The sequence below is a fragment of the Passer domesticus genome, chromosome 1 (genome assembly GCF_036417665.1).
Source record: "Passer domesticus isolate bPasDom1 chromosome 1, bPasDom1.hap1, whole genome shotgun sequence".
Taxonomy (NCBI): domain Eukaryota; kingdom Metazoa; phylum Chordata; class Aves; order Passeriformes; family Passeridae; genus Passer; species Passer domesticus.
This window is the reverse complement of record NC_087474.1, coordinates 115,623,463-115,644,850: the sequence shown is the minus strand read 5'-3', so window position 1 is coordinate 115,644,850 and position 21,388 is coordinate 115,623,463. Positions and strand designations below refer to the sequence as shown.

Below are 21,388 nucleotides of genomic sequence, written 5' to 3'. Positions count from 1 at the left end.
CTGGTCAAACCTTCCTGCTCAAGCAGGGTCATCCTAGAGCACATGGCACAGGATTGCATCCAGGTGATTCTTAAATATCTCCAGTGAGAGAAACTCCACAACCTCTCTTGGTAATCTGTTCCAGTACATGGTCACTCACACAGCAAAGAAGTTCTTCATATTCAGATGGAAACCTCTGTTCATCAATTTCTGCCCATTGCCTTATTGATTAAACATCCTATTGCTTGCCACCACTGAGAACAGCCTGGCCACATCTTCGTGACACCTTCCCTTTAGATATTTATACACATTGGTGAGATGCCCTCTGACTTGTCTCTTTCTGAGGCTGAACAGGCCCAGCTGCATCAGCCACTCCTTGTCAGAGAGATGCTGCAGCCCCCTAGTCACCTCTGTTGCCCTCCACTGGACTCCAGGAGTTCCACATCTCTCTTGTACTGGGGATCCCACAACTGAACACAGCATTCCAGCATTCCAGAGGTGGCCTTATCAGGGCTGTGTAGAGGAGCAGGATCATCTCCTTCAACCTGCTGGCAACGCTCTTCCAATACATCCCAGTACACCACTGGTCTCGGACAGCTGGTTCACGGACAGCTTGCTGTTCGCAGGACCCCCAAGCCCCTCTGAGCAGAGATTGTACCTGTACAGACACAGCCGCAGGAGGAGGGCTGGGCCTGCGGTCTGCAACCTGTAGATCACTGACAGCAACACCTGCGACTCCTGGGGGACACAATGTCTACACGCAATGGGGCCCATGCTGTGCCGGGGCCGTGCTTTCAGGGCCGGGACAATGCTGGCGGGGCCGGGGCAGTGCCGGGGCTGAGCCGGGACTGTGCAGGCAGTGTCGGGGCTGCGCTGGCGGGGCCGAGGCACTTCATTTGGGGAGTTGTGCCCGGGCTGGGCTGGCGGGGCCGGGGCAGTGCCGGGGCTGTGCCGAGGCACTTCATTTGGGGAGCTGTGCCGGGGCTCTGCTGGCGGGGCCTGGGCCGCGGCCGCGGGCGGCCCCACGCCGGGAGCCGGAGCCGTTGCCATGGCTACGCCGGCAGAGCCGAGCCGCGGTGCGGGAGCGCGGCTCTGCGAGCGATCGTATCGATTGAACGAGATCTGTAGATATAGATATAGGTATATACACACACACATACACACTGGCGCACGGGGAAAGCGGCACTGCGGTGATCTGGTACGGAACGTGGCCGTCAGATCCCTCCGCGGTCCCCGGGGGTGGGTGAGGACCAGGCGTGTGCGGTGTCTGCCCAGGGCGAGCCTCCCCCTGCAGCACACACCGCCCATAAAGCTCATCCTCCGGGTGCCGAGCTCTCGACCCGTGTCCCGACGGAAGGGCAGGCTGAGAGGAGCGCTCGGAGGCAAAGCTGATTTGGTTTGGTGATGTTTAGGGACAGCTCTCACCCCCGGGGCAGCAGTAGACCTCTGCTTGCCAGCTCGCCTAAAGTCTCTGTCAGTGTGGACACCTCAGGTCGTCCCACAGGGATTCCTTGGATGGCGGGTAAGGACCTGCCTGCTGGAGGAACGTCTCCTGTAATGTTCATTATCCTCAGCCTGACCTCGTCATGAGGATGTAGTGACCCCCTCGTAATAAGAGGACCCCCCTCGCTCCCAAGGCGGATGACCTGCGCGGGTGCACGATGCCTGTGCGGCCCTCTTGCCTCCCCCATCTCGGGAAAATGGCACAATACGGTGCGGCAGTCTGCCGGCGGATCTGTTACTAAAGGAATTCATGCGTCTTGCATCTTGAAGATGCATTATTAATGCCTGGACAAATCACATCAGGTGGAGCTCAGCAAGTCCCTGGCACTGCAAAAAGGAACAAAGGCTGGTTCTACAACAGAGAGAAGGATGAGACAAATTATAACAGCTGGGAGTTTCTTGTCAGTAAGGTGGCATAAAAACAGAAATGATAAAATTGTTTGCACATAAGGCACGTTTATATTTTACTGAGAAGGAAATTGCACATTGCACTGTGAAGAAGACACTTTATTTGTATCCTAATAAACATTACATTGTTGGGCATCCTTGAAATCCATGGCAAACTGGCCCAGCTTGCTGGCATTCAAATTACTTCCAAGCACAGTTTTATTTGGTGTTTGGAAAGGACTGTAAAGACTGGATTTGCAAGCAGAGGGCCCGATTTGCTTCTTGTCTCCTTGAAGTCAATGGCAAAACTCCCATTCACTTCAGTACTAACAGCTCAGGCCAGAGTTCTTAGCAGTCTTCCAAAAGGAAGAAAGCAATGCTGCCTGAAACAGCACATGGGAAGGCATGGACCCCATCCTCCTGGGCAGAGAGCAGTAGTTCTTCATCTCTCTAACTCTTGATAAGAAGATCTAATCTGTGCAGCACAGGCTTTGATGCCAGCTAGTATTTTTGTCCCCATGGTGCGAGTAGCTATCCAAAATCTGGGCCTTGCTGTCTTTGTTGCATTAGGAATGGAAGAGGATGACAGGAGCCCAGGATTTCTTTGCGAAAGGCCCTGTTTATTTCCAGAGGTTGTTATTACAGCAAAATACTATTACAGCAAGGCAGAAGCAAGCTGAGTAGTTCCATGTTTGGAAGTGTAAGTCTCTTTTTAGGGAGCATTCAGCCAAGAAGAACTGTATTTTTGTTTCACCACCTGACACTGCACCATTCCACTTCTGCAGGTGGCTTTATTAATGTCTTCCCTTTTCTCATTATTTTTCATTCCCTCACACATCCACCTACAACATGCAACTCCCCCAGCTGTTTCACTCGCAACTTCACCTAGGAGAGCTGCTGGTCTGCTCTCTGCTCCTGCCCTTTTTGCCCTTGCCTTGCAAAACTGAGCCATGCTCTGGTCAGTGACTTCTATTGTTCCCTTTGCCCTTAAATTAAAGGGCACTTAATTGCTGTTTCATTTAGTCTTAAAAAACCAAACTCTTGACTTTCACCTACACTGTGTTCTGTGATTGCTATTTCAGCACATAAGTACTTTACTTTTGACTTCAGACTGACTGACTCAATAGTGGCATTTTCTTTCATAAGAGCCTCCAAGGCCACACTGTTAACTCATGTTTAGCTGGCAAAAAGCCCCAAACCACTTTCAGACATCTACAACTTGGTATTTTTTTCTTCCACCAATATATGATTCAATAGGATTCCTATCAAAATTATGTATCTAAATTAAAAAAAATTATCAGAGTGTTAAAAAACCATCTTAAATGTTTTTTAAATCACTATAACAGTATGAAATACATTTCCTCTAAGTCACTGAAAACAGATCTAGCCTTTGGTGCGAAGTGGAGAGCGTATTTGTTAGAGATCCACATAAGACTGTAGGAGATTATTGAGATATCTCTAGCCATCACTACAGGGATAATCACTCTCTCGGCACAAGAAATAGGACCCAGTGAGGAGAGGCAAAAAAGAGAAAGGACAAACTAGGCAGTTTTCACTACAGCAAAAGGTAAAAAATGTCTCTCTCTAATTTTTTAATGTATTGGCAAGCTGACAATGGTAACCTTGTTTTGCCAGAACCAGTCAGATGAGGGAAGAACGTGACAGAAGGAGTATTGGTGTGAGGATTATGTACAGACAGGCATGTTCTGAGGGTACTGTGGGGTTATGGATTATCTACATCCAGCCAGAAGATGGATCTATGAATAGCGAGAACATCTGCTCAGTGCTCACAGACAACCAGAAATGTAATGCTAGCACATAAAAGTAAAGGACTCGAGAATAACACTTCAGATATTTAAGATACTTTGATGTAAGTGGGTGAACATCATGGCACATTGCACACAGTGTTCAGGATTAATCAAATGCTGTAGAGAAAAGTTAGGTTTTGGGAAACAGAGATCAGGATCAGCACATCAAAAAGAACTGAAACCACAGGGAAGCTTTGAGCAATGAGAATGTGAGAAGAGAACCTGCAAAGATGAGGTTGGTTAGATGTGGCAGCTCTTAAGAAAGGAGTCTTTAGTCAGTATTCCTTGGAATTAAGGAATGGCAGGCATTTACAGTGGTTGAAGAGAGGAGGCTTCACCTGAGTACCCTGCAAACAGATGTGCCATTTGCTCTGGTACTAGAGGCCCAGACATAGTTAAAGCACTCTCTTGTTTCCTTCAGTAAAACTCTAGTTTGATTAGACCCAAAGTGCATCTTCTGCTCATTGACTAAATTCTGAAAAGAGGATTTTATTTTGTTAAACTGCAGACTAATGATTTCAAGCACATTAAAAAGGGGCATTTTTCCAAAGCTCCTTCTGTGTAATCTGTCTGTTAAATAAGAATCTTCCTGACATCCTAAAGCAAATGACATTCTATTTAAACATGTTACCTGCTGATCTACTAGAGAAGCAGGCCAGAAGTCTTTTCTGTTTAGTTTGTGTATGCATGTGTGTGTGGTTGTTTCATGGCTCCTGGGTAATGTTATCCATATTTTTCTGTTTGGAGAATCACTTTTCCCTATGCACTCACCAACCAACATGAAACCACCTAATTATATTTTCATAATCCTGATTAAAAACCATCTAAATTATCCTGCTTGATGTACTCAAAGAGTTTGTTGATTGCTTTTTGATGTGTATTAGAGCTTTTTGCAGAGCCACATCAAATGGTTTGCTCCACAATGAAATAAAAAAATCTTGTAATATACATATGCACATCTTTAAAAAAACATATATAATTTATATTCTGCTAATTAAGCTACATCAAAACCAAGTCTATCACCATGAAATAATTGTGTAAAAGCTACTCACCTATTACAAGAACATTAATTTCCACTTTGCTTTTTTTTCCCAAATATCGATTTTATCTTATACAAGGCAATTCAGCATTTCAAAGCCTCAGAGTCTCAAAGTGTTTTTCCACCTCCATGGAGACCTTAAATCTTGAATACAAAATCAAGTTTTAGAATAGAAAACTCAAGTAAATAATATTTTCATGCAGAATATGAGCCTTCTGCATAATGGATCACAAACATTTTAATTTTTCTTCTGTTGTTTTCACATCTTAAATACGTCACATCAAATCTTGAGAAAAGTTCTGTCTGCTGCAGCTAAGGGGTTGATAAGAGGACGGGAGAATGGAGATGGGAGTTTGCAGAAACTCTGGCCCTGGATTTGACACTGATTCATGGTGTGTTTTATCAGGAGACCATCTCAGTGTTCATCTGTAGGTTTGGTGCCAGTCTGGTTAATCTTGAAGATTGTGTTGAGACATCATGATGCATTAGAATTTAATGGAGGCTAGAATTCCTCAAAGCCATGAAGGCAAACCAAGACCAAGTTTGGATGGAATTTTGAACAACCCAGTCTAGAGGAAGATGTTCCTGCCCATAACAGGGGGGTTGGAACTAGGTGGTCTTCAAGGTCCCTTCCAACCCAAACCATTCTAGCATTCTATGACTTCATTAGGTCAGCTCATGAGCACATTGGAGTTAAGGCTTACTTTGTGGTTGTCCAGCTCCAATCACAAAGTCAGCATTCATTAAATAATAAAAAATAAAATACTCCAGGAAAACAATTAAATAATTCAATCTCTGCCTACTTGATATCAAATCTGTTGTCATATCAGATATTCATGTGAAATAAATCTGTAGGTGTGTCTGTATGAATGGAGTGCAAATATCGATGCTTTGCTACAACTTGACATCCAGTGCTCTAAGGCAAGATCACAGAGTATGATCACACATGCAAAAGTATCTCCTTTCAATGTCACCTTCCTTAGCTGCATGTATGTGTGTATGTGAAGACTGACTCTCCTCTCCTGCAAACCTGTAATGTGCTGCCACTTAATCTATGGTATCAGTGACAGCTATGGGGTATTCAAGTACAGCTCCATTCATCCTTGTGTTTCCAGTTTGACTTTCAGTAAATGTTTAATGATCCTTTTCAATTACTGGACCAAACAGTATTTGACAAGAATGCACCTTGTCTAATACTAGCACTTAGACAGGAGTGCATTTTTTAGATAGCACTTAGTATCCACAATGTTGTCATGATATTTGTGAATGTACTCTCCTGTTGATCTTAATGACCCCATTACAAAGGTCTTCTCATGCCTTGCTGTGTTATCCTCTCTTTTTACTGATAAGGAACTGCCAGAGTTCACATGGGAACACTCCTACACTCAGTGTCCTGGGTTCAAGCCCTAAAGGACATTGGCTTTGCCGGCAAGGCTCTAAGTGCCATCGGAGAGGAAGTTCCATGTGAAACCATTTGACTGATCCTTTGGATTCTCTGGCTGCATCTGATCTCACCTGTGGCCATTTGCAGAGTGCATCCCTCTCCTGTGTGTTATCTGCATCCTCAGTTTCCATAGAGTAGAATTATTTCAAGGACATTGTGGTCTCACTCTGGCTGCTGCTCCTGGGCTTGATGTCTGTGGGAGCCAAGGCATGCATCAGGAGAGACTGTCCCCTAGAGGAATGTGAGGACACTCACACACATGTGAGGACACATCTGTCCCCAGATGTGAGGACACAACCCTTACAGATGACACACAGGTATGTAAAATTAGACAGATGAAGGAATATTGCTATTTAAATGATATGGCCAAATACTCAGCAAGCAGACAGTTAAATAAGACACTGTGGGATATGGCTGTGACTGCTCCTTTACCTGGCATCCAAAAGTACTTTCTGTGGTTCTGAAGTAGATTATTCTACCTTTACTGTTATGCTCATATTCTCTCCCTCTTAGCTACCATTCCTTCAGTCCATCATGGTATGAAAACAAATTGTCTGCCCAACCACTTCCTTCACAGTAATGATCAAACAACAGGACACATCAGCCCCTTGGAGATGCTTTCAGAGTGTGTGCTGGCCAGTGCAGCCTGGCCAGACCAAGTTCCTTGTAAAACTCTCTGAAGGCCTCACTGTGTTTTAAAAAACTTGAGGAAAACCAACGATCACCATTTCTGTCTTGCATCAGCCTAGGGGTTGGAAAATAGGAAATCCACACTCGGTTTCTATCCTCTTTGGAAAGATTTCAAACACACTTCTAGTCATTAGACTATAGATTTTTCTGGGAATGCTTTACCACTCCTCATGAAGCTGCACCACTGTGCAGAAAAATGGTTTGAATTCACTGAGAAAAGGAGAAAAGGCGAGTGAAAGCATGACTCCCCGGGCTAATGATTAGGCAGCTTTTTTGGAAGTAGGAGGAGGTGGGCTCCAGTCATCCCTCCTGTTTTGTACTTTAGTTCATGCCTGTTTCATATCATGTCATCATTCTTATAGTTAAACTGGTGCATTTTGGTATTTTGAACAAGAAATTATAGTCTGGTGCCTACCTACTGGGCATGCTCACAGTGTTCTGCCTATGCAGTGATTTTATGCTGCATATGTCAATGAAGGAAGCTGAGGTTTCTCATCTATTTCCATTTATATGAGCTGGGATCCAGGCACAGTGAAAACTTCTTTTTGTCAAGTTTCCCGCCTGCCGTGCTTCCCCCCCTGCCTTTTTCACAGTGTCATCTTTTATTAAGATCACATCAGAGCTTCTGGAACAGCCATATTTTATCGGGACCTCTCAAAAGAGGATGAGTCAGACCATCTGATTTTATTTTGTTAAGTTCATTTTTTATTTGCTGAGTTTAGTTCAGATATGAACACATCTTGTCCAATTTATCTTTAATATAATACAGATGCTGGCACAGGCACTGATCTTGGTTACAGTAGTGTAAATCTGGGGCCATGCCAATGGAGCGCTGCCAAGACCATACTAAAATTTCACTTTCAGCTTGTCTAGAGCTGCTAGCTTCTCAAGAAGCAGGCTGCTGTGGTGGGACGAGCCCGTGCTCCACTTCTCAATAGCTCTGCAATTCTCTCTTGGTTAGAGAATATCACAGGTAACACAATACAACCAAAGTCAGACGGGGCCAAAACACTGCTTTACCTAGCCTGAGGCTGACTGGATCACTACTTCACATAAGCTTTGACTGACGGGAATAAGCTGATGGGATTTAACCAGTAAAGAGGGAAAAATGAAGCAAACTTTGTACAGATGGCAAGAGCCATGGCTAGTCAATGTATTTATCACCTGGCTATTTCCCACAGTCATACCATAAAACAAAGAAACGAACAGTATCAAACCTGTCCAAACCATATTTGCTCAGAATTAGTACACACTGCAAAACCTGTACCAGGAAAAAGCAACTGGATGCTGTTATGGCTTTTCCCAGAAAACATGAGTTCTGTGCATTTTCCCCCAGTTTCTTGTTACTGCAGAAGGTGTGTGCTCCAACATTCTACAGTAAATGCTAAAAATGTAAATGACTTAGTGATTTAACTAGCCACCTAAGTACTCTGGTATGTGGGTATTCTGATGAATTTTCAGGTTTTGGCCCATGCAATGTAACTTCAGAAAACCCAGCTGATACCTGGGTCAGTTTAGCTAGCTAAGCTTAGCTTCCTTGAGACTCAGAATGGATAATTTGCACTCTATATCCAGCGAAAACCTCTGTATTTTTTTTGCACTTAATAGGTTCAAGGCTGCTTCGTATCTCTTACTTAAGTGAAGCCAGAGCACATGGTAAAAAATCTTTTTAATATGTACTTCATGCTAAATCAGTGATGAATATGGGGCAAAACTGACCCTGCTTCTCTGGCATGAATCATGAGAAACAGGGCTGGCAGAGATGGCAGCCTACTGAGAACATCGATACCTCTGTAATTAGTGTTTTCTGGAACTCTGCTGTCTTTAACCAGTTGTCTTTCTACTCCTTGTCTGTTTATTTGGTTGTTTATTATTGCCTATGCTCTGACTTGTGAGCTCTGTGGGTTAACAATTCACTTTGTATCATTTCGTAGGGGCATTTAGGAGTCCTTGGAAACTTCTGCAAAGAAAACCAGTAAGGTGTGGATTTGGAGTATTTTTGGAGCTAAACTGTCTTTTGACATCCAAGCATTGAATATATGCAGTGCTTTTGCCATCTTATCTTTATTTGAATCAAGGTTTGATTTGTCAAACATTTTACAAATGTTTAATCCTTTCAACAAATAAAACCCACCTTTTAAATACACAGCACACTTTACTGCCAAGAGTAGTAGTCTGGTATGAAGCCAACACTATGGATGAATGGGTTCTGCCAGGCCTCCAGGCTTTACGTGGCTCTTTTGGGACTGCCTTCCTGAAGGTCCCAGGTGTAGCTTTTGCAAGGCAAGTTCCACAGCTCTGGAGCATGGTGATTGAACCTCTGGCTTCTCTCTCTTCCCAAATGGAAAACCCAAATACAGGTCTATGCTTCACACATGCCAGAGTAAAAGTTGTAAGACAAAGCTTTTTAAAAGATCATAAGGCAATTTGAAAGACCCTGGATATAAGCAGACATCTGCCTGAAGTTCTCAGGGGATTTGGGTGTTTGAAATGTGGAAAGGAGGTTGTGTTTTACTTCTCCCAGTTGAGACCATGAGGAATACACAAAGCCCCTGTATTTTGGTGCTTAGGGTAAGTTTGTCAGAAGAAGGGTCTCTGCTGGCATGGCTGAATTGCTACCAGTACCCAATCGCATGAGTTTAAGGATCTTTGAACTGTCCTATTTTGCTTTAGGACTGTGCTGTCTTTGGAGAAACCATGCCTTTTGACTGCAGGGTTCTTTTCAGGTGTGAGCTATCAACAAGTCCATGGGACCTTTGGTCCTCGTTCTCTTGCTGTGTGATGCCTGCCTGTCATGGCATCTGGCTCCATATCACTTGGCTGAGCTGCATATGTGAGATGGGATGCCTCCATACATTTGATGTCTGAACAGAGAATGGGCCATGTGCTTTTCCTGTAGCTGCCTTCTGTCCTTAAGATACCTTGCAAAATGTCAGCTTCTGTATCTTACCGAAGTAGATGGTAACGTTGTCTTCTCTCCCTGTCACTGCCTGCACTGGATACTGCAGGATTCAGATGAGATGTGGGGCTGGATGCCAAAGGCCTGGGGGTTGCAGTGGTTTTCCACTCACTGCCAGTCGGTACTGGATAATTGTCGGTACTGGATAATTGACTGTGCTCCTCTGGTCCCTGCTGGTGAGGTGGCAGGGTAGTTTTGACTACCCAGGGGGTTGGCTCCTTGCATGTCCCAAACTGCTCTTGGTGAATTGAATGACTGGGACACCATTTCCAAGTTACATGGACCTTACACCCAGCCAGGTGCAGCACAGCCTGTCTGACCAGGGAATTTCCAAGCTAGATAGTCACGAAGATCTGTAAAGCTAGCTAAATGTCCTGAAATAGAAACATGATAATATTTCCTTTCTCATCCTCTGTGGTCTGTGGGGAGGGAATAGAGACAGCCACCACTCATTTAGCAAGAGCAATTCAATTTTTAAGAAATGGGAAGAGACACTACAAAGTACTCTATGACTTAGGGTCATTTAAGCAGATAGCACTGAAGCAAAACCTATGATTAAGAGCAGCAATTATTTTTTGATACATTATTACATATTATTCAAATTCATTGCAACTGGAAAATAATGCATCTATCACATTCATTTTCTATTAATTTTATTTTAAATAAGCCCTACAAATGTTATAAAGAATTTGAAACATAATTGCTAGCATGACTATCCTATCTGCAGTCAAATAAGCTTTTTTTCATTAAACTTAATTTTATAAATGGAATGTGGCTTGAAAGTTTGAGTTCAATCTGTCTCTGCTCAGCACTAAGCCATATATTGGAGAGGTACAGCATTTAAATCTTGCCAAGATACCTTTGCAACCAGAAAGGCAAGAGAAAGTTCAGTTTTGTAAAGGGAAGGCTTAGATTCTGGAGAGTGGAGCCAAATCTGTGGAGAAAATCCTAAAACTGCAAATACCATGGATTTAGATTGATCCTAATAATGCATTTTATTATTTAGATGTAATAAAAATTCAAATGACGTGAAAAATAGTAAAACCTCTAGTTTTAGAGGATAGTGAGGGAGTGAGTTAGTGAGAGAGACTGAAGTATTTTTAGACCATGCTATATGAATGCCAATATAGATGGTAGAGTTTTGATAGCTATTCATCCAACACTTACAGAAAGACATTAACAATATATCACTCTTCACTGCCAGCTGCAAACACATACAATCAGTCACAAATTATGTATTTAGATATTGGGAACATGAGATGTTTTATGCAATGTTATACTGAGACTGTGTGTTCAGAGATATTGAAATAAGGAGTCTCTGGCCCAATCCTGACCTCTTTGATATTTCTATTGACATCAAAAGTGAGAGCCATGTGCAAGGGGTTTAACACTGCCATCTGCAGATTGCTACCAGATTTGCTGGGTTTTCCCACTGATACAGGACTGCTTTTTCGCTTAGTAAATCACAACAGTTAATTTGCTGTCCATTCCTTTCACTGCTGGTTACCCAAAAACCTGCTAGATATCCTCTGATGGAGTTTTTCTGGGAATGCTGTACTAGGTCAGTTTTGTCAAAATAGACTTTTTTTCCCCTCATGCCTCATTATTGACCTTTCCACCCACAAGGGGACTCTGAGCAACCAATCTGAGTCAAATAAGCATGAAGCTATTGAAGATGATGTGCACATCCTGTGTTCTAGGATGACTTAGAAGCAGCAAAACTCAGCACTGATCTCTTCCTTGCACTTAATAAAATTGCCAGAAGGGAAATACCTTCACTGTCAGAATGACTATGTGAACAGATGAATTAGGATTAATAGATGTTTTTAATGAGCTTTCTAAATTAGTTATAATAGAAAAGGCATTATAGTATGCCTGTGTCCCCAAAATGCCTCCCCAGCATGGAAAAAATGAAAAAGACCCAGGATTGGACACAAATGACTTTATATAAATATGTAGTTTGAACAACAGAGAGAAAAAACTAGGAGAGTCTGAAAATCACTGCATGGAAGAGCTAATTCCAAAAGTGACATCAATGGGATACCTTAATAAGGATGGGATTTGTCTGCACCAAAACCCAGAATGTGCTGCAGGAATCTGTGAACCATCGAAAAGCTGAATAAGAAACTCCATGTGGCACAGTGTAAAGGTGTGGGAAGTTACCAGTTTGGGCTTCTGTCTGGGATATCCTGCATTGATACTGCCCTGAACCTGAGGTGTATAAAGATCTGCCTTGTGCAGTGTCAGCTTTGGAGTCTGCTCACGTCACCCCACCATACTTCTACTGCTATTGTGGGCAATATCTGCAGGAGAGATAGAGAGCCATGCAATTTCCATTCTATTGCAAGCTCTGGTGGCTGTCTACCATGTGACATGTAACACAAATTGTTTCAGTTCTTTGTTTTCATATCTAAAATTAGGATAAAAGAATAATCATATCCCTTGTAAAATGTATCTGATTTTTTGCAAAAAAACCCCTCATATTTAATTTATTCTTGATAAAGATTCTGAGTAAGAATTTTAATTAATAGAGAGAATAAGTAAATAGTGAGGGTTGAAATAAATAAGTTTTGTCAAGTTTCACAGTCTATCCATTCTGATATTAAACTGTGTACTTGTCTACCTCAGAGAGAATGCTGTAACTTTACAAGAGAATTTATTTTTGAGAGCAAAGAGCAGACCACACAAATGAGATATTAATATTTTCTTCATTACAGCAAGGTCACATACAACTGCATTTTCAAAACCCAGGTGTTCTGCACTTTAGGCAGTAGGTGCTCAAATAGATCTCTGCATGCTGCTCTGGCCAGGAGTTTTCAACAGTTATCTTTAATGCTGCTCTCTTCTAAAAATATGACCATATAATTACATGCTCAGATACTAAGGATTGTGACGATGGTGACTGGAGGCATGTGTACTGGTTCCCTGCTGGACACTTGGAAATTAGCAGTCCTTGCCTTTACTTCTCAACGGGATTGCTGCAAACATTGGCCTGTCGTTACAGATGGCTTCCTTATTCTCTGCCTAGCAGCAACAGAAAAATGATGCGCCCAATTACTGGTGCCACTTACAAAAAAGTGCACAGTTCATTAGTTTGAATGGGCGTGCAGTTCTGACCCAGTGTGTCATTTACATATTATAATCAGTCATTAGCATATGCTAATCACAACCCTGAGCCTTGCCCTGGCACTTCTAAAAGATGCCGGATGATACTCTGTAGATGCTGCTATCATTGGCTGTGCTCCGAATGCAGGCTCCTGCTTCAAGCAGTAGGCTGGGCTGGTTGGCTCCAAGCTTGGTAGCAGGAGAAGTCTGCTTGTCTCTCTGCAGGAAGGATTGCTAAATCAGGTTCAATTGCAAGTAGAAGCTTTTTGAAGGAAAGCATGTTGCATGAGGGCAAAGCATATTTCTGAGGACAAGTCATAACTGGCAACCCTCTGTGATCTGCAAGAGAAACAAGTTGAAAATGGATGGAGACCCACAGACCTTTCCTAAACATGACAGCAGTGTCTAGTCCATTCAGCAAGTAGATACTATCAGAAAAAAGGCAAAGTGCCAAACCCCTGGAGTGGTAGTTGAAGTTCTATATTGCAGACCTTGAAAGTGCCCTGAGTAAAATCAAAACATGTTGAAGCTGAATTTCTCCCATGCCCCACACTTCTAAAAATGTTTCGACCTTGGCTCAGTTCTCTTGGGGTCTAGTCTACAAAGTTTCATCTACATTTGCAGTAGCTCCTCCCTGGCTTACCTTTTACCTGCCACCACAGAGCAGAGAGCAGGTAACACTGTCTGCCCCTCACATCCTGAGGGAGAAGGATTTTTCTGCTTCCAGCTGAGCCCACTGAAGTTCTTTGGCTGCCTTCTAGGATGGAGTCACTTCCAGCAAGCCCCTTGATTTTCTTGTTTTTCCTTTAGATTTCAGACTGTCCCGGTTGGTTCTAGCTAGTGGAGTTTCTTAGATAATTTACCTCTTGGGTTTGACCAGAGCCTCTCACCTTTCCTTCCTGAGGTACATCTGCCATACCACATAGCATCTTTCCTATTAAGAAATATGTCTAGCAAGCATGAGAGCTAAGCATGGGAACTGGAATTCAGGGGAGATCACCTAAGCAGAAATGTTGATGATGTTTTCTTTTCCTTGTGTTGACCAGGGGAGTAGAGCAAGGCAGTATCATCTGCTGTTCTCATGCCTTTTGGGGAACTGCTCCTTCTACAGGCTGAAAGCTCTGGGTGCAGCAGTACATTTCTTCTACTCCATGCTTGCACCTGTCTCCCACAGAATGGTCTCTCCAATCACCATGGCTGTCTGGGTAAGTATGGAAGGTGAAGCATGGTAGATAACTGGTTGCATACACAAATACAGAGCAACCAGTCCTTCCAGCCACACCTGCCTCTCCTGTGTAATGGGTGGGGAGATGACTGGAAGTGGTACTCATCATGTGCTCAGGGCTGCAGCTGTTGGATATCACCTTCCCAGCTCCTTGTGCCCCTGCCCACCATCTCTTGCCAAGAGAGGGAACTCTCAATACTCAGAAATTACATGTTGAACACTTACTAATCATGGGATTAGCAGTAAAATCACAGGATATTAAAACTAGCATATTCTTCGTGCCTTATGGTTCTGGAACCACCAGGGGCCGGGGTCTCCAGGGGTTTTCTCGATAGCATTACAGATTGCTGGACAGGAGGAAGGAAGAGAGGAAGGGAGAGCTCTCACACAAATCTATTGATTTCAGGGACTGGGGTGCAAGAAAACAGACAACAACTGCTGTGGAATTGATTAAAAAATTTGGCAATGCTGCACATGTTTTTGTCCGTGGGCAGAATAAAACATGCTAACAAGGGCTGAGCCTAGCTGAAGCTTTAATTCCTTTCTGTTGGATAATTTTTTTCTAATTCCTCCTGATCCGGATCTCCATTCTGTTATGCAGAGCCACCCACAAAAACATTTTTTCTGTGTGTTTTCATATTTGACTCTGCATTTGCTCATCCTGCAAATTTACTGCCCGCTACTAGAGAGGATGGCTGTTACTACATGACTTTTCATGCAGGTTTCACTGCAGCTGCAGTATCCTGTTTTTCAAACAAACTTCTATCAAGTAGAAGTGATTAGCCAAATTAATGTGAAGTTAATGTCCCAAAGCAGCACAATTTGTTCTCAGAACTTCACGCGACATTTAGCTAACAGCTCAAAGAAAGGGTTCCATTTGATAAAGCGATCAGAAAGAGTCACAGCAATGAGCTCGGATATGCAGGGCTTGGTATAGCTTTTTCACTATCATAAATTAAAGAATAAGTATCAAATAATGTATTTAGCCAGGCAAGCATATGAAAAAATCCCCTCAACTTGCAAAGTTTCTTGCTGTTTCCATGGTGCATCTTGCAAATGGCAGCTCTGAAGGCTACCAGCAGAGAACAGGGCTGGGAAAGGAGGGACTGGTTAGGCTTGGGAAGGCCAAAATTGATATAAGAGTCGAGGTCCTTCACCTATTAACACCAACAGGCCTTTAATGATCCAGCTCACTGCTTATCCTTATGCAGTAACCTTTCACTTATGCAAACCTATGTCCAAATCATATTTGGAGCAATACAAATCTGTAGGACAATGGATGTCTATTTCTGGAAAGGCTCTCAGAAGAGCCTACCCTAAAGGATGCCAAACACTTAATAGCAATCTTTCTCACAGAATAAATCCACGGAGAACAAGACCAGGATGGCAGTTTTTGTGCAGGTGCATTGCGTGAGCTGCCTGGGGAAGCACACACAACACCTGCTCAGGCACTCCTGACTGGAGTTGAACCACTGCAATTAGTCCCTCATTTTAATGAGCACCAGACTCAGTCACATCTTTTTTAAATCACCCCCTGGTGATTTTATCCTTTGAAGTGCTGTTAATCCTCCACTACCAGGAAGATTGTGAGGAAATGGCTCATAGCACTAGCACTTAGGTGTGCTGGGCACCTTGCAGACCAAGGCAGGTCTGTGTAGCTTCTTGTTTATGGTTTTTGGGGTCTATTTTGACTACAAATGGGACTCTCAGAGGGATCATCCCTGGCTGACTGATGACTGTTTGAACTAGAATGGCCCAACATGTCAGCATGGCCATTCCAGATGGGTGGGTTTAGATTAACTCATAGAAATCTCCTCTCAATTTAGGCAAGTGTCTCCTTTACAAGGACAACTCCATGTTTTTTAAATTCAGGCTTCACATTTGTCCTATGTTCCTAGGACTCATAATGTAACTTGGAATGGCATGGCCCATTCACTTCAGCTAATGCAAATAAAGTATAAAAAGGCTTTCAGTCTAGTAAGTGTCTGGAAGATGACTGTCTGTCTGACAAGCATAGCTACTCTAGCACTTCAGCATTGAAGAAATCCTGTATTCCAGTATTCCATCAACTACAAAACCAGCAACTTTGTGGGGAGCTTTAGGAACATATTCCATGCTCAGCTGATGCATATTGGGCTAGAACCAAAAAGTGATTAAACACTGAAATTAGAAGCCTATGAAATAAGCTGGGATCCCTAGAAAATCAGTGCACAGCTTATTGTAAATTTGATTATGATTTTTTTAGCACTAAGTAGACAAAATTACTGTTAATCACATGTAAATTGAGATACTGGAACTAATCCACTGAAATTAGTGGGATTTTTGCCATTGATTTCCAAAAGAGCAGGATTGGGCCTGCTCTGAGCAAAGAAGGGCAGGTGGAAAATTAGCATCTTGAAGAAGGGAAGACTTAGGCCAGGTCTCACTATCAAAATGATGGATGGCTCAGTAAGTAACCAAACCTCTATTCTGTTTCTCTCCCTCAAGAAAGCATCATTAGCTGAAAATCCTTGCCAAGCTCAAGAACCACTTCTATTGAAAAAAAAAGAAAAAAAGAGGAAAAAAAAAAAAAAAAGGAAGGATAAATTTTGTTAGCATGATGTATTAATATCAAAAGTCAAAACCAGAAACTTACTTGCTGAATGTGTGTGGATTAAATGTTTGGTAACTGGCACAAGGAGTAGAAATCCAGCTTGTAATGGGGTGTCAATAGAAAGGTTGTATTTGCTGGAAGTGCTGCTCTGGGATGCTCTGGTGTTTTCTTATTGCCATGGTCAGATGGTATGGATAATCTGCAGAGACAGTGCAGCCTGGAGAGATTCATAGCCTGAATTTATGCCCCCCCTTACCAGGGGCATAGATTTATTAAGAACAGCTAATATGTGCAGGTCATGTAGGCAGAATTAAAAGAAAAATCAGCTGCATTTTAGAAAGAACAAGTGCAAGCTAAAGAAAGACCTTTTTTTGCTACCTGGAATTTAGATTTCATTTGTATTTACTTCCTCTAGCATTTGAGAATAAGAAGCATAGTTTATGAATCAATTATTGATGGTGCTGTAGTCCCCTCCATGGCAGGCCAGAATGCACAAATGGCCTCTGCACTTTTAAGGTACAACCATCTAATATTGATCACCATTTCTTGCACTGTTTAACCTCATGGACAAATCATTATTAACTCACACGTATGGAAGCAGAGATTTCCTAATTCTCCTTTCCCCTTTTCCTGGACTCAGCACAACGACCAAGGGCAGAATGAGGAGAGAAGTTAATAATCACTCTAAGCTGTCTCTGCACCATATTCTTAGGCTACTGGAGATCTTTGGCAAGAATTCATCTTGAGACTGGCTCTGCATTGCTCCAACTGAGCCCTGATTCCTGAGGACTCATTTGAACAACAACAGCCATCGGCCAAGGCTTACCAGTCACGCTGTTCCGTCTGTTTTCTCCTGTTGCATATGCCAAATCCTGATGGAAGTGTCTTTACCCAGCCTGAGAAATTCCTTACATAAGGTAAATTCTCCAGAGGACCTTTATGCATGATTTACAGCATCATTATGCTATCATGCAGCCATAAAACCCATAAAGGCCCAAGCACTGAAACCAAGGCTCACACAGATGCATGCTTTCCTCTAACTGCTGCTCCTGTGCCTCCAGAAAACGTGCAGCAGGAACTGCCTCTCCCTTCCTTTCCCTGCCTCTCCCTGCCTCCACAACCCAACTCCACACCCTGGCAGGTCACAGTGTGTTGCCAACCAGCTGCACATTGCATGTGATGCCCCTGAGGGAGAAGAGGGCTGAAGAGCTCCTGGCAGATGTGGGTGTACCTGCGATATGGCAAGGTGACAGAGGTTGCATCCAAGTGCTCTTTCCTTATCATCCGATGCTAGAAAGTTTTCTCCTGCCAGTAGATAAACCACTGCACAGTCTCAGCTGTCAAAAAGAGAAGCAGCCTGAGAGTCTTGGCAACCGTGAATTAAACGCGACTGCTCAGGTACTGTGTTATGACAAGCATATTTCCATCCATTATTTTCAGCTACCCAACAAGAAATCATTTCAGTATCACTGGCTAACTCTATATACTCACTCATTTGAATATAATGACTTCAGTTTCATTCGAAGACTTAAAAGTCCTCTGGGCAAATTGGGTATTTTTAAAAAAAATCTTTGTGAATTGAAAAATTTAGTAGCCATGGTTGATTTCCCATTTTGATGGGTACATTGCTTCCTTAGCTATCTCTCAGGCAGAGTATATCACCTGAAGTGTGAAGTTCTATAAGCACAAATTATTCCTGATACTGAGATGCCGTTTTTTTTTCTCACTAATTAGTAAAGTTAATTTGATTTAAATGGCAGTTCTGCTGAGGTACTGGTATTTATTCTGCTTTCAATACATGAACACTCTAAAAATGTTTTCAAAATATTAAATGAAGTTGTAAGTTTCCTGTGGTCAAGCAAAAAATAAACCCCCACAAATTATTACTTGAGCATATTATTCCCAAACATTTTTGAGAGGGCTCCTTGGCTTTCTTTACATGCTTTGATTTTTTAGGACTAATGACTTCTCTCATGTGGCAGAAAATTTCAAGTCTCAGCTATGAAGACCCAAGAAAAACATAAGCTTCTTTATGAGAAACATGTTATCCTAAGACAATCTTTTTCAGTCTGGTGTGCTTGCAGACTCCTCTGGGTCCCAGCACTCCTACTTTGGGGACTAGGAAGGGTAAGCAAAACCAGCATGCCCACTGCCAAGAGGTTTTCATTTGCTGCGCAGAGATCCACATCTTCAGTGATAAATCCTTAAGGGTCCACAAATTGAAAAATGTTGAAAATCACCGCCCTAGGAATTGTGCTCATACCTTGGAGCTATCTTTGCTAATTGGGCAGAGCTGACAAGCAGGTCCAATATGGTGAAGAGAGATCCCCAGATTATTAACAACATGATGGCATCTGGAAGTTTTGTAGAGCAATAGAGACACAGCTCTAATCAAGCACTTTTTCAGCCTCTTGTATAGCCCATCTGTTACAGATTTAGCATATTATATATAATGCCCTCAGCAACTGACTTTGATGTATGTTCAACTGTGAAACTTCTTTTGTAAGTAACAAAGAAATTTTTGTTTATTATCTGCTAGGTCCTTAGAATGGAATCTCTGCAACAGTCACCAAAATAAATGATCTATGTTTTCAATATCTATGAAATATTGGTATCAGATGGAATTACTCTGTTATCTGAAGATCATGGAGATTTTTTTCTGGATTTCACTAGAATTCTAATCTTGGCCAAACTCTGCATAAGACAAAGGAGATGTGTTAAACTTAGGGTACTGAGATTTTAGATGAAATATGGGAAGCAATGTGGTGCAAACATAACTATGTTTCTATTGATACAGAATGATTTATTGTAAATATTAGAACACATTTTATTGCAAAGTATTGAAGAAGCCTGGTCATTTTTATTCCCCTTTGCTTGGTGCAGCACAACATAAGTGTAAGGGATGAACTGGATGAATTCCAATTTGGGAAGTTACATTTTGCTTAACCCTAATTTCACCTGGCAGTGCCAAAAAAGAAGGAAAAAAAGCCTCCAGTCCTAAATGTTGCTCTAATTCTTAATCGGTAGGTACATATGATTTCCTTTAGGTCTGGGAAAACCAGATCTTTCTTTGCAGGACTCTTTAGTAAGTTATAATGCTTTCATTTTCTAGAATGAAAAACATTCTGTAAATACAAAACAACTGCTTTGAGAAGCTCTTATTTGTTTCTAAGCTAGTCTACACCTTCAGTACCTGGGAGTAATGTCATATAATCTCTGTCTCTTCAAATTTGTTTTCAATGTTTTACTTAGTGGAAAGTTGCTTCCTGTTCTGGTTTGGGTCAAATTTGGGAGGAAACCTCTGAAGGGGTCCCTCTAGAAAACAAATCCAAGCCCATTTGGGAGACATAAACCTCCTTCAAGAAAAGTGGAAAAAACTGTTTATTTAACAAGAAAAGTATTCATAAACATGGTAAAAATGAATAATATTAAACAATGGACCCTCTCATTGTTCTGAAGAGATGGTAAATTCAGAGAGAGAGTACTTTTGATGGAGTGTAGCTCAGCTCGCTCAGTATCTTATCGATCCCTACTGCACTGGAAAATGCCACGTCCCAGGCCCAGGTGGGCCACAGGTGTGAGCTCTCTATGTTTTTCTGGGTTTTCAGTCCAGAGCAGGGCCGATCAGTTCCAAGAAAAAGAAAAGCTTCAGTCCAAGGCACTTCTTTGGCTTAGCTAGCTAAAAAAACTAACTAAAAGCAAAGGAGAGCTCTTTCTCTCGGTATGTGCTGCAGACAGCACAGTCTGTGTGAAGGATGTGGGGCAGCAAGTGCAGTTTCTGAAAACAAGCTCTTCTCTTCATCTCTCCCCCTTCACTCTCAGAACCAGCCTTAAAGGTGCAGAACTTAATATCCAGCATAAACAGAACAAACAACTCAGGATACATGCATCATAAAGTCATCCCAAGACAATTCCCTTGCTCTTCCTCAACCAGAATTTTCCTTTCATTCACAGAGGACTTGTCTGGATTAGGTATGTGGCAGACTGGGCAGGATTTCAGCATTTGTCCCTTAGGACTACCATGGTTCCTCAAGGACAGTTGCCAAAGCAGCTGCCAGGATGCCACCATGCAGAGGTCAAAAGACTACCCCCAGGTTCCTGACAGTGGCCTGCAGAACCTGGTAGGGCATTTTGCTGGTCCAGGGGCTGCTCAAGCCTGTGAAGTGCTGAGCTCCATGGTCTGGGAATGCCTGTTCAAGGTAAGGAGGCTTCAGCAAGTGGATTCTTCATGTAGCTGTGTCAGGAAACTTTTCCCTTAAGCTTTCCGGAAGGCTGAATTGCTGTGATCTCATGTGTTGTTCCCCACCATATCCATCTGTGCTCCTGTTACAGTGCTAGGAGCAGGTGACAAAGGAGTGTGAGGACTACGTGCCACATGCTGTCAAGGGCCCATCCAGGCCACCAGGCCATGCACACGTGCTGTGGGGACATGGCGATGTCAGAGAGGAGCACACAGCCCCAGCACCATACTGGGCACTCGCCAGGATGCTTTCAGCAGCCCTCACAAATTTGCCTTCTTAACACCAATGGTCATCAAATTGAGATTAAAATAAACTGTTGTTCATATTCCTACAGAATGAGGGCTACCAAGACTTAGGGCTAGACTGCCCTTCCCAGGTTGCTTTATATCCAGTTTTAATTTCCCTGAAACTAAGT

At 42.7% G+C, this 21,388-nt stretch overlaps 1 long non-coding RNA gene across 4 annotated transcripts; it reads left to right on the top strand.

The window, feature by feature from the left end:
* The first annotated feature begins 1,039 nt into the window (after positions 1-1,039).
* On the top strand, positions 1,040-19,737 carry LOC135309483 (uncharacterized). 4 transcript variants are annotated; one of them, XR_010369749.1, is made up of 4 exons: positions 1,040-1,119; positions 13,961-14,119; positions 17,373-17,649; positions 17,874-19,737. It is a non-coding gene; the product is annotated as an uncharacterized LOC135309483 (long non-coding RNA). The 4 variants fall into 4 exon arrangements; XR_010369748.1 differs by having other exon boundaries at positions 17,373-18,130; positions 19,616-19,737; XR_010369750.1 differs by having other exon boundaries at positions 17,445-19,737.
* Positions 19,738-21,388: the final 1,651 nt, after the last annotated feature.